The sequence below is a fragment of the Saccostrea echinata genome, unplaced genomic scaffold (genome assembly GCF_033153115.1).
Source record: "Saccostrea echinata isolate AGI-Se365-2 ecotype Australia unplaced genomic scaffold, CSIRO_AGI_Sech_v1 ptg000001l, whole genome shotgun sequence".
NCBI classification, from domain to species: Eukaryota; Metazoa; Mollusca; class Bivalvia; order Ostreida; family Ostreidae; genus Saccostrea; species Saccostrea echinata.
In genome coordinates, this window is record NW_026889750.1 from 7275473 (window position 1) to 7290620 (window position 15148).

Sequence of the window (15148 nt, forward strand, 5' to 3'; positions counted from 1 at the left end):
AGCTTTGAGAGATGGACTCTAAATTTTACAAGTTTTAAATTAAATCAAGAAAATAATTGTTCATTGAATAATTAAAGGCCTTTCCACCTGTTTTGGCTTCTATAAGGGGAAGGGGGCCATAATATGTGCGTTCAAAAGAAAAGGTAGATAAATGAAAAAAATCTGTGACCTTTGAATTTTCTTCTGATGTTAGAATTTATGGAGGATAAATTCTTAAACAAAGTTTAAGGAGAGGAAAATAGTTTTAAGAACATAATTTGTGTATTAGAAATGTTGACTTTCCGATAAATCTTCAATTTTAGTTGTTTTATGTTCTGAATGAGTTATGATAATTGGTGCAAATGAAATACTAGTATACAAGAAATACAGAAACGATACTGATTAGTATATATAGAAAACTTGCAAGACCGGGGGTGGATCATAGAGTATCTGGAAAGACCAGGTAAGAATGAAAGACGCATCGGTTTGCGTTAAATTGATTGTAATGATACACATGTACATGTACAGTGTATATGGAGATATTTACATCCACAGAATATTATTTCCTTTATTTCTTATAAAAACCATTGCCGTTTATCAGTCAGTAAACAACACTAAGCAAGCCACCTGCATAAATTTCTTAAGCAATAGCTGTTCCATCAATTATGCATACAATGACATACACATCTATAATACAATATTTAATATATTTAATTTACTTTGAATGTTTTTTTTATCAAGATATACATATAAACAATAAAATGTTTTTCTTTGTTTGTTAGTACGGGAATTAACGTTGCACTTATTGCAGAAAAAAAATTACATACCCGCTTACGCATGTTATGTATTTTTTCTGCAACAGCTGCGACATTAATTCCCGTACCAGCAAACAAACTAATAAACAAAGAAAGCATTTTATTGTTTAAATAACGAACATTATTTAAAAATAGCTACTAAATTGTCTATAATAAAAATCTACCAAAAGTCTAGAGATTTTTAGAGTTTAATATCTTGGCGTTTTATTGAACGCGGAGTTTGTATCACGTCCATGAGGTATGCCCGAAACATTCCGAATATGAGCGTTCAATATCGAACGCCCCGTTGTAAACAAAAAATGTCGTCTGGTCAACCTCTCAAAGGCAAATTTATGATAGGTAGTGGCAGCTAAGTAAGATGTGTTTATTTTCACGCAAAATTGAAATTATAAATTAATAATTTAGTAAGTATAAGCCTCAATAAAATCTCAATAAACATATAATAACGCTTGGTAGGGTCACTGGAATGATTCGATATTGAACACTTATAGGACAGAGGTTAATGTGAATACCGATACTGAAAAATTCTTATTAATTTGAGTTATTTAGTTGAAATAATTAAAATAAATCAATGGGAGATGTTTTAGCTATATAATAAAGGAGTTATTGAACTTATATTGGTGAATATTGGCACTCTTTGGCTGTACAAATGAACTCGCAAGCTGATGCATTTGTACAGCCAACTAGTGACAATATTCACCCATATAAGTTCAATAACCCTATAGTATTCAAGCTCAAAAGTCGATTCAAACAATACAGATCAGTAGAAGAGCAAACACGGACCTCCAAAACATCAGAGGTCTGAAGTTAAATTCATACATACACGGACCTCCAAAACATCAGAGGTCATAAATTAAATTCATACATATATGCAATGTAAGAAGAAAAACGGGACAATGAAAGCATGATCTGCTACTTAATATATGTGGAATCTCTATTTTCAAGAATAATAATTCTAGATATACGTAAAAATCAAAATAAATTCTTCAACGTAAAATTGATGGCATCTAAAGAAATTATCCGTTTATGTCCGTTCAGAAAATTTTCACCACTACAGAGGTTGTTCTTCTTACAATTAAAGATTAAAATTATTTTATGATAAAATGTAGCGTAGGACAATTAAGCTTTCCAGTTTCAAGGGATCTTAACTACAGTGCCCTGAAACGGGGTTGTTCGGAAATTATTGAGACATAAATGTTGTGTTGTTTCTCCTCTCTAATGAACGTCTATTGGTAAAAATTGCATTGGCATAAGGGTTTAGCAGACACTAACAATAAATAAAAGCATGAATATTGAATTCTTTCTTCTCAATGGCATTAATATTAATGCGTCGATGGTGGGGGTCATGAAATCAGATAATAAATCTGTGACCTCAACGTACATGTACTAAGTTCCAGTGGACCCTCGGTAAGTTGTATATAATTTTTCAATTTAATTTTGACTTTATTTTGTGAAAGTTTGATAGAATTTCGATAGAAATACAGATATCATTATAAAAATTGTCACCACGGAATAGAAATCTGATAAAGGCGGCAAATGAATTTTGACGTCATGGAGGAGCAGCGGGCATACATAAAATTCTGTGAAGCGCTGAGAACTCCTGTCCAGCCTAAGAACCTGCTGAAACAAAAACATGCGTATGTCTTTGAGTAGCATACACTTTTCCCTGAGAAATTGTTCAACCAGAGTGAAAAGAAAGGAGCTGGACGACCACCAGTTATTACGGATTAATTAATGTCAGTCGTGCTCAAGTCAGTACAGCATATGTTAGTCAATCTGTGAATGACATTTCATGGTAATTTGACATGGGGCTAGCAACAAAGCACATATTTTAACGAAGATTTCCAAAAAAAGAAAGATTTTCATTATTAATTAATAACAAATATTATTAATTAATAACAAACAAGAAGAAGCTCTTCCCGATCGTTTCAATGTGAGGGAAAAAAGAAATCTACGGTACTGCTGAAGAAATGTTAAGATAGCGATAGCAATGCTCCATATGTGTAAGTTTATAATTTCACCGGGACTAACCTAATGATGCTTTTAGCTAGAAATTTTGCACTTTTATTTTAATTGTTTTAGATAAAAGATGGCAGATTTTCATAAATTGATCTCTTTTTAAAGAGTTAATGTCGCAATAGTTTCCGAACAGCCCTCGTATTGCGTCGATCCGAGATCTGAGTTGAGAGAAATATTGCGCTGAAAAGGGGGATGAAAGTATATAAGATTAGTTGATAGATATATGGGTAAAATTAAAGCAGTCTTGAAGGTAAAGGTCACATACTCACATCACTCCATCAACAATTTCTTTGAGTTAACATAAAGTATGCCCTGATCTTTGAACTCTCAAGGTCAAAAGTAAAGAGTTCAACCATTATGCTATCAGGTCTTTACGACTCTTCATTTAGGAGTTTTAGACTTTAAAAAAGATTGCTGACGAACTTAAGATCTACTCATCAAAGCTACTGCCATAAATTGTCTCGCATCACTCTTAGGGGGAAATCAGTGATAAACGGTAACTGTGCTTTTATTGAGTTAACCCCAAAGCCAGATGGAATAGGATTTCTTTGTATGCTTGTTTTCTTAAGGACATACGCAACGTAGGTTGAACTTTATTGTCTTTTCCCTGGAGTTGAAGAGTTCCAATACTTGAAGGAACTGTGTGCTACATTTTAATGTCTATATATGCTGTTGTACACTTCTTCTAAAACAAGTTTGGATAAACAAAACATCTAGAATATATTTTTAGTAATTTTTGTATATTTTTCTTTGAATTATACAAGAATTTCCATCAATTGATATCTTTTCAAAACCCCTGGTTATACATGCTGATTTTTTGTCTACGAACATCTGATGGCACTATAATCTTAAATTAAGAATACCTTGAAAAACTATCAGTAGGTAAGGTACGTTGCGTATGTCCTTAAATTGACAATCTTAAATGTATAATGCATCCCTCCCTCTTCAGTAGGTGTAAAATTGATCCACTCTGGAAATAAATAAAATTTTATGTCTCATAGAATGTTTTATATGCAAGCTTTTTGACGTGGTAAATCTAATTGACAAAGTCAGTTTATAATTTGCGATTATTATTTGTATGTTGTATTAAGATTGGGTTCAGTTTGATCGGAATCGAATTCCCAATATTGAAATCCGGTGGAAACACGAGGTTGTGCAATTGTGGTCAATTTATCCTCCATCTACCTTCCTCCTCCCTTATGTAATTCTTACACTGGAAAGTTTTTGGAAATTGAAGAAAAATGTTTGCCTTGATTTATCCTTTACTGCATAATTTTAAAACACTTGATATTATTCATATAAACCCGGTTTTCTGTCTGGTATTGTACATTCGATTGAAATTTTATTTTGTTCTTTTGAATTAAATACAAGTGGTGCCTTATTGTTTATGCCACCTTCCTGTTGCACAAACTTTGTAATCATTATATAAAAATATCTGGGATAAGCAAAAAGTTGCAATGTAACAAATCGAAGTTGAAATTATTCCTCATTCCCCCTTATTCCAGCTATAATTTACATGATTGTAGCCATTGTATTCTATGTGCTTTTGTTCACTCCTTGTCATTTATCTGGACAATAAATGACATATTTACTCAGTTTAAGTTTTTCATGTTTCCTTCAGTGGTTCGAGCAACAAGAACGAGCTTCGAAAAAGGCATTCAACGTTATGAAAAATGTATAATTTGTTTAATGAAGAAAGTTGTGAATATAGAATACGTTTTATAGCACCAGCTCTTGTTGAACGAAGACATTTTCTGATTTTGATTTGAACTAAGCTTTTACTTCACGACAGACTTAGTCGTCTTTGAAGCTCGAAAATAAGATCTCACTTCACATATTATTATTTGAAAACAATGACTTCTTTGTCTTGTTAATTGAAAAAAGGGACTTAACCTTTAGTTAAAAAAAAAAAAACGCAGATAAAAAAATCTCATACATACAAGCAAGCTTAGCAGGAAATGCACGGCTCAAATATCAGTCAGCTGTGAATAGGATCAATTTTAGATTCTTATCTGATGTTTCATCGGTCATTGAACTATTAATTTATCATTCTTACTCTATTGCTGAAAAAATGCACAAAATGTATATAAATATTTCTTCCTCAAATTAAAAAGATGCTTTTTAGAAATCAATTCATACATATCGTAAGAGGGTAAATTAATGTGAACATTTTATAAACTGTAAATTTTTATGTCTAGATTGGTAATAATGGTTCTATTTCCATGTAACCTGTCAAAAATCCCGCCTAATTGATCCCCCACAGAATTGGTAATCTCGTTGAGTTATCACAACTTGGCTTCAATTTTTGTCACTGTGTATTACTCTTGTTTCCCGTTTTAGACAATTTTATCACTTTTACATGCTCTTACTTCGAATGAAGTCTGTCTTAATGTGGTGAATCCATTCAGTATTTTCAGTCAGCATTGTAAGTTAATTGACTTTTCATTTTAGCAATATTTATTAAACATTATTACGTTAGAATATAAATGCTCTTTCACTTTTACGTTGTTCTGTGTTAACATCTATAGTGCATCGAAATGATGCATTTTGATGGTAAATATACACAAATATTTTTCAACTCCCAAGCCGTTTTACGTAAAAGATCTGATATATTGTTTGAAACTACTGTACATGTATGCAAGATTTTTTTGCCTTTAGGTCTGTCTGCATATTACACAAAGAGTAAATGCATTTATCGGGAGCTTCTTTATTTTTTTAAAATCAGTTCATTTATTATTAGGTTTTAGTTAAGTGAAACTTTTCTTTTATCATTTGCTTGAATCTGGACTTGACAATATATATGTACCTCCTCTTGTGAAAACTAAAGACGGTAGATAAGTGGTTTTGATTACATGTATATACTAGATTAATGTTGCAAAATAGATATAAATTTTGTTAAAATTTTATATTTGTCAGAATATTTGGAAATTCGGACTGATTGGGAACAAAGTGCATGTTGATAGGTGCCTGTTGAGATTGGCCTTACTGTACTTGATTTTTGCTGATATAATATATTGTTACTGTCCTGAAAGTGCCCTCATTGTTACAAAGGTCGCATACAAGTTTGTGTAAATACTTTTTTTAATAAATATGCATAGTGTTAATTATTGCAATATGAAGTAGCGTTCTATCTAAATAACCTCTCGCTATTAGATTGTAAATGCAGTTTCTGTAGATCTTATTTAAATTATTCATTCTTTATTTTTTTTAAAAAAAAAAAGTGTTCCAGCAAAGTGTCTTGTTCTGTGATTTATAGCTTAAATATTATAACTTGTTTAGAATATGTACACATCATACGTATCATAATGCTTTGCGAAAGCTAAGTCCCGTTACATTCAGTTCACGTGAGAACCGAACTTCATTCGTGAAAATTCTCAAAATGATAACATTTGACAGAAACAATTACACTTACTTCTCTCCTCTCCATCTATCCTGGTAAACAGGCTATCATATTTTATTCACGAGACCACGGAGTTCGATGTCCGCTAAAACTGATACCAAACCTGCCAGGAAGGTTTGTGTAGAAATGACACGTCGTTCTCTTCCTACGACCATTTTATGACAATATTGTTGCAACAGAGGTACATGTATCTAAAAGTGTTCCCATATCTTGTTAATTAGATAAATTGAATTATCAAATAACTTTTTTGTTAGAAAATTGAGTTATATGAGTTCTTAGAAGTTACTTTTATGAAAACGAAAAGAAATGTTATTCATTAACTTTGAATCATGTTTTCTTGTGACTGTGCAGTACATGTATCTTTTAGAATGCACCGATTTTTCGCCTATTCGATGTGGTACATGTAGGTCTTTTAATAATGTGCAAACAATGCATGATCTTTTTACAAACATTAGTCCTTACACAATTTTATGATAATTACATGTACAAGAAACCGATTTTTACATTAAGATCTAGTTTTGTATGTGTATATTTTAATTAGCATTTGTTTGTAATTGTAAATTAAACTGTTTACATGTTTTTAATTTTCAAGTCCGTCGGATGGGACGTTAAATGATGCCCCGTGTCAAGGATTACAACCTCCTCGGTAAAAAGATCGTTTCTCTGGTTTTCGAAAAAGAGTAGGCTCACTGGGGGCGGCCAGAGAAACCCAAAAACTTTCAAAACCGACCACACAACGTAAATTTTTATTGCCGAATTGTGGCTGAAAAATTGCTGACTCTGCGTTCGACAAAACAATCAAACAATCAATCAAATCATGTTTTCATTCAAACTTTTAAGAATGTATCATTTCTTCCCTACATGTACCTTGGTACACACATTGCTATTTAATAATTTAGTTTTTACATTTTCAAATGCATTACTGAAGTTTTTTTAATTAGGCCTAATGTTACTTTTTGACAATTTTTAAGCATGTTTTACACATGCCTGTCTATTCCACCCTATATATGAGTTACACAATATCTGTTTTGAAAAGTGAAAATTGAAATTTCATCAAATGTCCAGTAAAATTCAATTCAATTTGTTTATTTACCAATTAAAGGCCCTCATGGGACAAAAAAGAAAGTACATTTGTAATCATCTGTATATTTTCATTTGAATATAATATAATATACATACATACATGTATCAACTGATGAATGCACCGAAGGTGTCGGCGGAGATGCCAATTACAGACATAATACAAAATATATATTTTTCACTTCTTTGTCTAGAACTTTTCTAACATACAATTAAAAAGACCCCCCAGAAAGAATATTTTGAATATCCCATGTTTTTTACATCCTAATTGAATTCGACCCAGTCGTACAATAAACTGGATCAAAATAAATCTATTTTCAATGCACACCCATTATTAAATGGCAATAAAATTGCACTACAAGTATTATTATTGTTTCAAAATGACAGATCTATTATAACTTGACTTTAATCTTTCAAATCATTTTGCTATTGGGGAGGTCTGAACAACATGGAGTTTGGTAATGACGACCCAAGGTTTCGATCCTCATCGCTAATGATACTTTTGTTCAAGTACTTTTGACTATACCATGGTGCTTGATAAGTTGTTTTAAATGTTTTTAAATACCTTCTATTTATTTTTGCTTACTAGTATTCTTCAAATTATCCGTTTGAAAGTTTAATGCAGTAGTCTTTCTGGTGTTTTTTTTTATTTACCCGGTGCAAGTACTATAGTTTCTTGCAAGTGCATGGGTAGTATGGCACTCTTAAAACAAATAAAATTAGTAATCCTTGTTAATGTACTTGGCACATAATAGACATGAAATTTAGAAATTTGCCGTTAGTAAATAAGAATGAATGTGATCCTGCTAGATGATTTGTGAGTACTTTGACCAGCACAAGTTCAAAATGTAGTCCAAAAAAATAAGGTGTCAACATAATTGTTATTCCGACCATTCGCATTTCTAATTCTTATAAAATCCTTCTTGCCATATCTATATATTAATATACATATAAATACCATTATTTGAATATTCTGTTAATGTAATTAAGGTCAGATGTGCAACACACATGTACAGTAGACAAAGCAATACACTCTGAGCTCTGAGAGATACACCTTCAACCCTGAATCCAGCTTATAAATAAATATACACACTACAATGCCTTCTAATTTTTCTAATAAGTTTTCTGGCAACTCATTGTTCACGTCCTACAAGAACCATCTACGAATCTGCAACATTTTTATCATGAAATACCAGTTGTTGTCTAAAGGTAATAATAAATAGTTTATCGATATAAAGGAAGTTACTGATTAGTGCTTCATAAAGGCCAGAGACTTCGCAGCTGAATCAATTCGGAATCCGCCTGTGCTTCGAACAGGTTCTCTCCTCTCCTCTCGGATAGTTTTTTTTCTCCTCCATGTGCAACGTGCGTTCATTGGAGAATATTAACTTTTTGTCATTACATATTACTATTGCATACTATTATATCTAACTATTGCCATCCTGAAAGAATATACCAAATTTCATGCTTTGGAGAATATAATTATATAATGTAAAGGTAAGTTTTTTTTCTGTATTTAGGAAATTCTGTTAATTAGATTTTCTTTGATTAAATTGCATTTATAAAAGCATATTATTTTTTATTATGATAATTTATGACATACAAAACAATATACATGTATGTAATTTCGTTTACTTCTTGTCATATCTAATTCCCCCTCTTGAACTTTTGAAGTGAAGAATTGCCATTCTGTGTGTCTTATTTACGAATTCACATAAATATTGGATTGAAATAGCATATGTAAGATAAATATTTCTTATCTCTGCCATAGGTTTTGACATGTATTTACAAATGCTTTAATCCCCAATAGTAACATGGAGGAACATTCGAATTCTCAAGATGTGTGGTCGTCTTAAATTTTAATTAAAAATTAGGCATTCGCTGTTTTTCTGGAAAAAGACATATGAATTTAATGAAAATAAGTGTAATATTAATCGAAAAAAAGTTTGTATAAAATATATTAATTTGATTACTAGTAATTAAACATAAAAACTAAGATTCAGAAACAAGTTTGATAAACTCTAATAATTCTTTCTTTTTGTTAATTTACAATAAAAATATCAAATTTGTTAAGGAATTTTGCTTCATTATATATCATTTATGAATAAGTAAGGAAGTTCCCAGTTGTGAGAAATGTACTTAATTTTTTTCTGACAATCATTTTTCGGTCAATACGATTTTAATGTCGCTTGCTATTGAAATTCCAGAGAGAATTCAGATAATAAGAGTATAATTCATTTGACATTTTAAAACTATGTCTGAGTTTTTAATCATAAATAATAACTCTGCATCTCAAAATTCAGAAAGGAAGTAAACATACAGCTATACTTCGTTTATATTCTTGTACATTCTTTTATGACTGCAAGTAAATATCCATTTTTAATTCACAGCTCTTCAAATATTATTTAAGTCTTATATAATAACAATATACAATATTGCAGTTGAATCTATTTTTCTCTTGATATTCACACTGTAATCGTCATGTTATGATTTCATTTAATTTTCTGGATTCAATTTAATATAAAACAAAAACAAAACAAAAAACTTCATATTGATATATTCATATTGAGTCATATTCAACTCCATATTGATTGGCTGATGTTTAAAACCATAGACATGGGACCAGGTGACAAGAAATAAAGTATGCAGTATTCATAATTGTTGCACAATTATTGATGTACAAGGAAGAACATACCAGGTGCAATTGAAAATGTCATTTTATATATAATTTGCATGCTCTCCCTAGATCGGTATCAGATAATCAATACCTCTGTGCATTTATTATAAACACGCATCTATTTCATGACAAAATTGTTATGCTAATTGTTTTAAACCTATTGTGATACTATAGTTGTGTCAGGGAAGATTTAAATGATATTACCTGCGCATATGAATATTTAACAATGGAGACTATGTATACAGTTTGTTTTGTTATATACCTACTTTAGCAAAAATTCAAAGTTCTTAAATAAAGGAACATTTTTAACCGTTGACTGCCATTGCGATGGCGTGCAGTTACATGTAATATAAATGGGCTCTGTCTCCTTGGCAAGGTCTTTCAAAACATTAGAAAAAAGGACATGTCATATATGGAAGCTTTTATAACTTAGCTTAATTTTATTATTTGCAAATGTATCTAGTAAGCAGAGTAGAGGGTCAATGCTTCAGTTAAGCATCTTAACGTCTTAAATTCGACATAACTGGAAACTTATCCCTCAATCCTGCAATACATGTACATGTTTATGTAGATGATTTTAATTTTATTTGTACATAAATCTACCCTTAAAGATTTCAGAGTAATGGAGTATTTCTATATATTGCTCACTTTGTTCCATAAGTAAATAATAATCGTTGACCCGTTGTTCCTTCGACCTTGATCTTTACAAGCTCTCGTTAACATATGAGTACGCTCAGATGGTTTTAAAGCAAAATGCAGTAAGTAGGCCGAAGCGCTGAAAAATCGAATGAACCGCAATGAAATTGAATTGATAATTGTTATAATTTACATAAAACATAGCGATACGGTCTTCTTCAAAGGAAGGAATGTTAATAAATGTTGTTTATCGGCATAAAATCTTGTTTTAGTAACGACAGCTGTAAGGGGCCACAACTGTAATTATTTGTGATGTATTTGCATTGGAGATAAATATCATATATAAACAGGGAGTAACACGAAAAGAAATTAATGATCGAAAAGAAATAAGCAAAAGTCACTTTTCTTTGACAGCAGATAAAAGATATATCATATGTTCATTTGGAACTTGCAAACATTTCTAAAAGTTTAAGTTTTCATTGCTGCATCCATTAATATAATTGCTACTGTTTAGAGATGTTGCAAAGGTTATCGTGAATTCTACAGTCGATTTTTTTAAAACATTTAATTTTCATATTTTGATTCGACATTTTATTTGAAATGGTATTATCTCTCCTGGTTATTCAGCTATATACATGATATAGTGTGTTTGTAATTATTGCTTATTCTTAAAGGGTCATGTAGGCGAAAAAGCCGTGCATTTGAGAAACAATGTAAACGAGACATCATTGGAAATCATTCAGTCAAAACGAGTTGTAAGAGACAGTTCTTGAATAAAAGTATATTTCTTTTGCTATGTGTTTGTCCTCGATGCACAACTGTTCAACTGGAATTGACTATACCAATTCTGAGAAAATTGCATAATCAGTATACTAGTTTACATTTACCTTAAAAATCAAGGCTCTAAGTACAAAGGCCGTACTTTCGTCAAAAATCATCGGGGCGGGAAAAAACTTCATCTTTAACTAATCAATGCATAAATCGACTCAATATCTACAAGCGTGTGAAAATGAGTCCGGGAAAACCAAGTTAAATGATTGACAGACAGAGGGACAGCTAAATAGGCTTTAATATGTATTTTTGTCTGCTTCTAATCTTTTTTTTATGTTTAGAAATACTAGTATATATTGTTTAAATCAATATTAAATATATAAGTACTAAGTAGACAGATAGATAGACAACTAGACAGACAGACAGAGGGAGAAGAAACATATTAGTGCCCTACGGTTTCACCGGTATGAATTGAGGTTATGAATTGTACCTAAAATAGTTATTGTCCAATGAAAACAAAACTAGCCGTTAAAAGTTTTTTTTTTTTTTACATCCGCAGTAGGTAAAGCCTTTATTTTAACTTTTGATTTCTCATATTTGTAATAAAAAATAATTCACTTCTAAAAATGGCTATGCTGAGTCACTTTTATGGCAAGTTTAACGTGTTGTAGTAATAAGAAAAAGGAAAGAAGAGAGGATTATAGAGAACATCCACACTGAATCTGTTGGAGATAGATCAGGGATAGGTGGCAAGTGTTAGCGAGCGATATTGAACTAGTGATCCATATTATTTTTTTATTTTACACGTGTATTGTAAAAACGTAGAGTCGAGGCATGGATCTTATATCTGTAATGCATTTTAGTACACCAAATATAAAAAAGAAATATAAAACAACTTACAATTCGCACCCTTAGCATATTTGTGGTAATTTTGAATGTGTTGAAATGAGTTTGAGTACTGTAAATATTTTATGAGGTGGTATATAATTTAGCCAAATTGACACCATTGTAAAGTAGTGAAAGTATGCTTATTATAAGGGGCTCCACTCTCCCTCCATTATGCATGATTTTAATTTTATATAATTTAATTCTGGTTGTAACGCTGTATTTGATTGGATAAATAATTTACTTTATATCGTATAAAATGGGTTGCCTACGTCACAATGACTTGCGTGAAAAACGTATCGATCCGCCTGACGTTACATTCAAATTTTGAACAAATTGTAGTCATTTTTTAAGGACAATCATCTTTTTTTTCTAACACCAAATGAATGAAAATTAAATTATAAGGAATGAATTTAATAGCTACCCAATGTATACGGTATAAACTGGGTTGGAACAGTTTATGCTTTTTTTATAAACCGCTAGCGTAAACTGCCCCAACCCAGTTTATACAGTATAAAATGGGTAGCTATTAAATTCATTCCTTACGTAAAAGTCAGGTTGCAAGAATAAACGGCGTTTTTCATCATATGATGGTGTAATTATGATATGCTCTTAAAATTCAATTATGAAGTTCGTCTTAGATCTTTTCATAAAATGTCAACTAGGAGCGTCATATTCCAGGATTCATGACAGAGATCTTAGCAAACTGATCTGCTGGGAAATCAAAAGGGACTGACTCACCATGCGTTGTGGCTCAGAATGATGCGGCATTGCACCTGAAATTCGTGATTTCCTGGAAACCAAACCGAGGCTAAGGAAACTGAGACCGAGGTTACGCGAAAGTCTTTTTATATGATAAACAAATATCTAGAACTAATTTTATCTCGTGTAAGAGCTTTTCGAAAGCAGCGATCTTCTTAAAATGTCAAATCAATCTTCAACATCTTACAAAAATAAATTCTGGAAATTTTCAATCATTGAATCCTGTCCCACATTTAAACACGTGTCTCTGACGTTAATCACGGTGCAGTTCGGCAATACTTTTCAAGTCGTTTGGCATGGTGAGTTTACATGAGTTTTTACTGTGTTTGTCTCTGATATGTAAATCGTGCAACAATATTTATTTGAAGATTGTTTTCCAGCGATGGATGTACTTGTAAAATATATGAAGCACATTATCAATAATCTCTCTATGATGTTTCTTTTGATAGCAAAAAACAAATAATTTACGTCCAAATATTTGCTGTATATTGAGAAATTTTCATCCAGTGTGCAAACTTTCTCCCTGTTTTTGAATTCACTCATGACTGAAAGCCAATTTGTTATTGCAGAGATGGGTTTTCTTTGTTAATTTGTCCCCATTTTAGATCAAGGATAATGGGAAAGAGAGGAGAGTAAAAATTAAAGGGGGCAAATATTTCTCACTGTATTACTCCTTTATTTGTGGAGCAGATATTATGACTCTCAAGATATCTAATATGGGGATAGTTCATTACAAGTCCTTTCCCTTTACTATTCTGGTATAATAAGTTTTAACGCTCGGTCTAAGCTGTTAAATAAGGTGACTCTAGCAGTCATTTATTGCAAAAATTGTCCAAAGACAACCAATAAATAGAAGTGGCGGATCAATATCTTGCTGTGCCAATACCCTAGCAATAATTAGCCAGACTTCCTCGGATTTGGGGATATTGAGTTCACTTGAGGATAATCCTTTGGCTTCGGACGAAGCCATTCTTCAACTATTTATTCTTTACGCCAAATTTCGATAATCCCCTCTGCAGTGATGTCTATCGTAAGTAAATTCGCTGTTAGAGGAGCAATATTAGTGAGACAGCTACGGAAACCATTAAAACTATTTTCTATGTTACACATTGTTAATTTGCTATGCAAATGATGCACAGAGAATGTCAATCAAGTCAGTTCCACTCAAGACACCGAAAGCTAATATTTCTCCTTCACTAATCAACGAAAATCAGTGCGAGTGCCCAAGTCCTCACACAAGTTATGACTATCATATTACATGTCATTTAGGTAAAGATTTGATAGTAACGCTAATTTGTGGCGAATTCTCTTTCTTAATTCAAACCTCAAAAGTGTTTATAGAACACCATATAGTTATGGATTATCTGGTAAATGTGTATTAATCTCGAGTTCCAAGAAATATTATTCAACAGGTGTCCTTTAACGTATTTAATTATCACCCCTTTCTCTTTCTAATGATGTAAATAAAATTGTTTCAGATCTTTTTCTACTGTTTCTACTGTTGTATTAGTGAGGTGATTGCTATAGACTTAGAAATCAGCATACAAGTATCGATTTTCCCCCAGTATATTGTTTTATACATAATTGATATACCTTGCAAACACTCTGTGTCGGCACGGACAGAGAGATGCTTTTGACTGTTACCTAATTCAGGTAATTTTTGTTTTGCACCTGTTTGTTTTGTGTTTGTTTCTGAAAACTTTGCTTTTTCAGTCATTGCTGTCTGTTTATTCATTTATTTTTTCCTCTTGGTACCGATTGCAAGTTCCTCAAGCGTATGTTCTGTTGTTGTTTGTTTGCTTGCTTGCTTTATATCCCATCGAGAATTTTTCACTTATGTTTGAACTCCATCAGTTGCAGATTGAAGACTGCAATTTTAAATCAGTGCTCGATCAGCTCTCAGTGAGTTGATGTTTTTATGCTAGCATCTACTGCACCATTGGTCTTTGGTTTAATCAAAAGGACTGGTCTCCACATCCCGCGACTTCGCGACTCTGGGACGAAACTCTCTAACAACTGCGCCACGCGTGCGTTTCTTGCCAACCGATCACAATGCACATGTACCTAATTCACGTCTTATGCTGTTTCAAGAAATATCAAATTTTTCTTCTTCTTTTCAATGCA

At 31.9% G+C, this 15148-nt stretch overlaps 1 protein-coding gene across 1 annotated transcript in view; it reads left to right on the forward strand.

The window, feature by feature from the left end:
* The first annotated feature begins 8618 nt into the window (after positions 1 to 8618).
* Positions 8619 to 15148, forward strand: part of LOC133184488 (muscarinic acetylcholine receptor M1-like) — a 31911-nt gene continuing 25381 nt past the window's right edge. The window contains exon 1 of the mRNA XM_061319580.1: positions 8619 to 8790. The gene's annotated coding sequence lies outside the window, so the exon portion shown is untranslated. The remainder of the gene's footprint in view (positions 8791 to 15148) is intronic.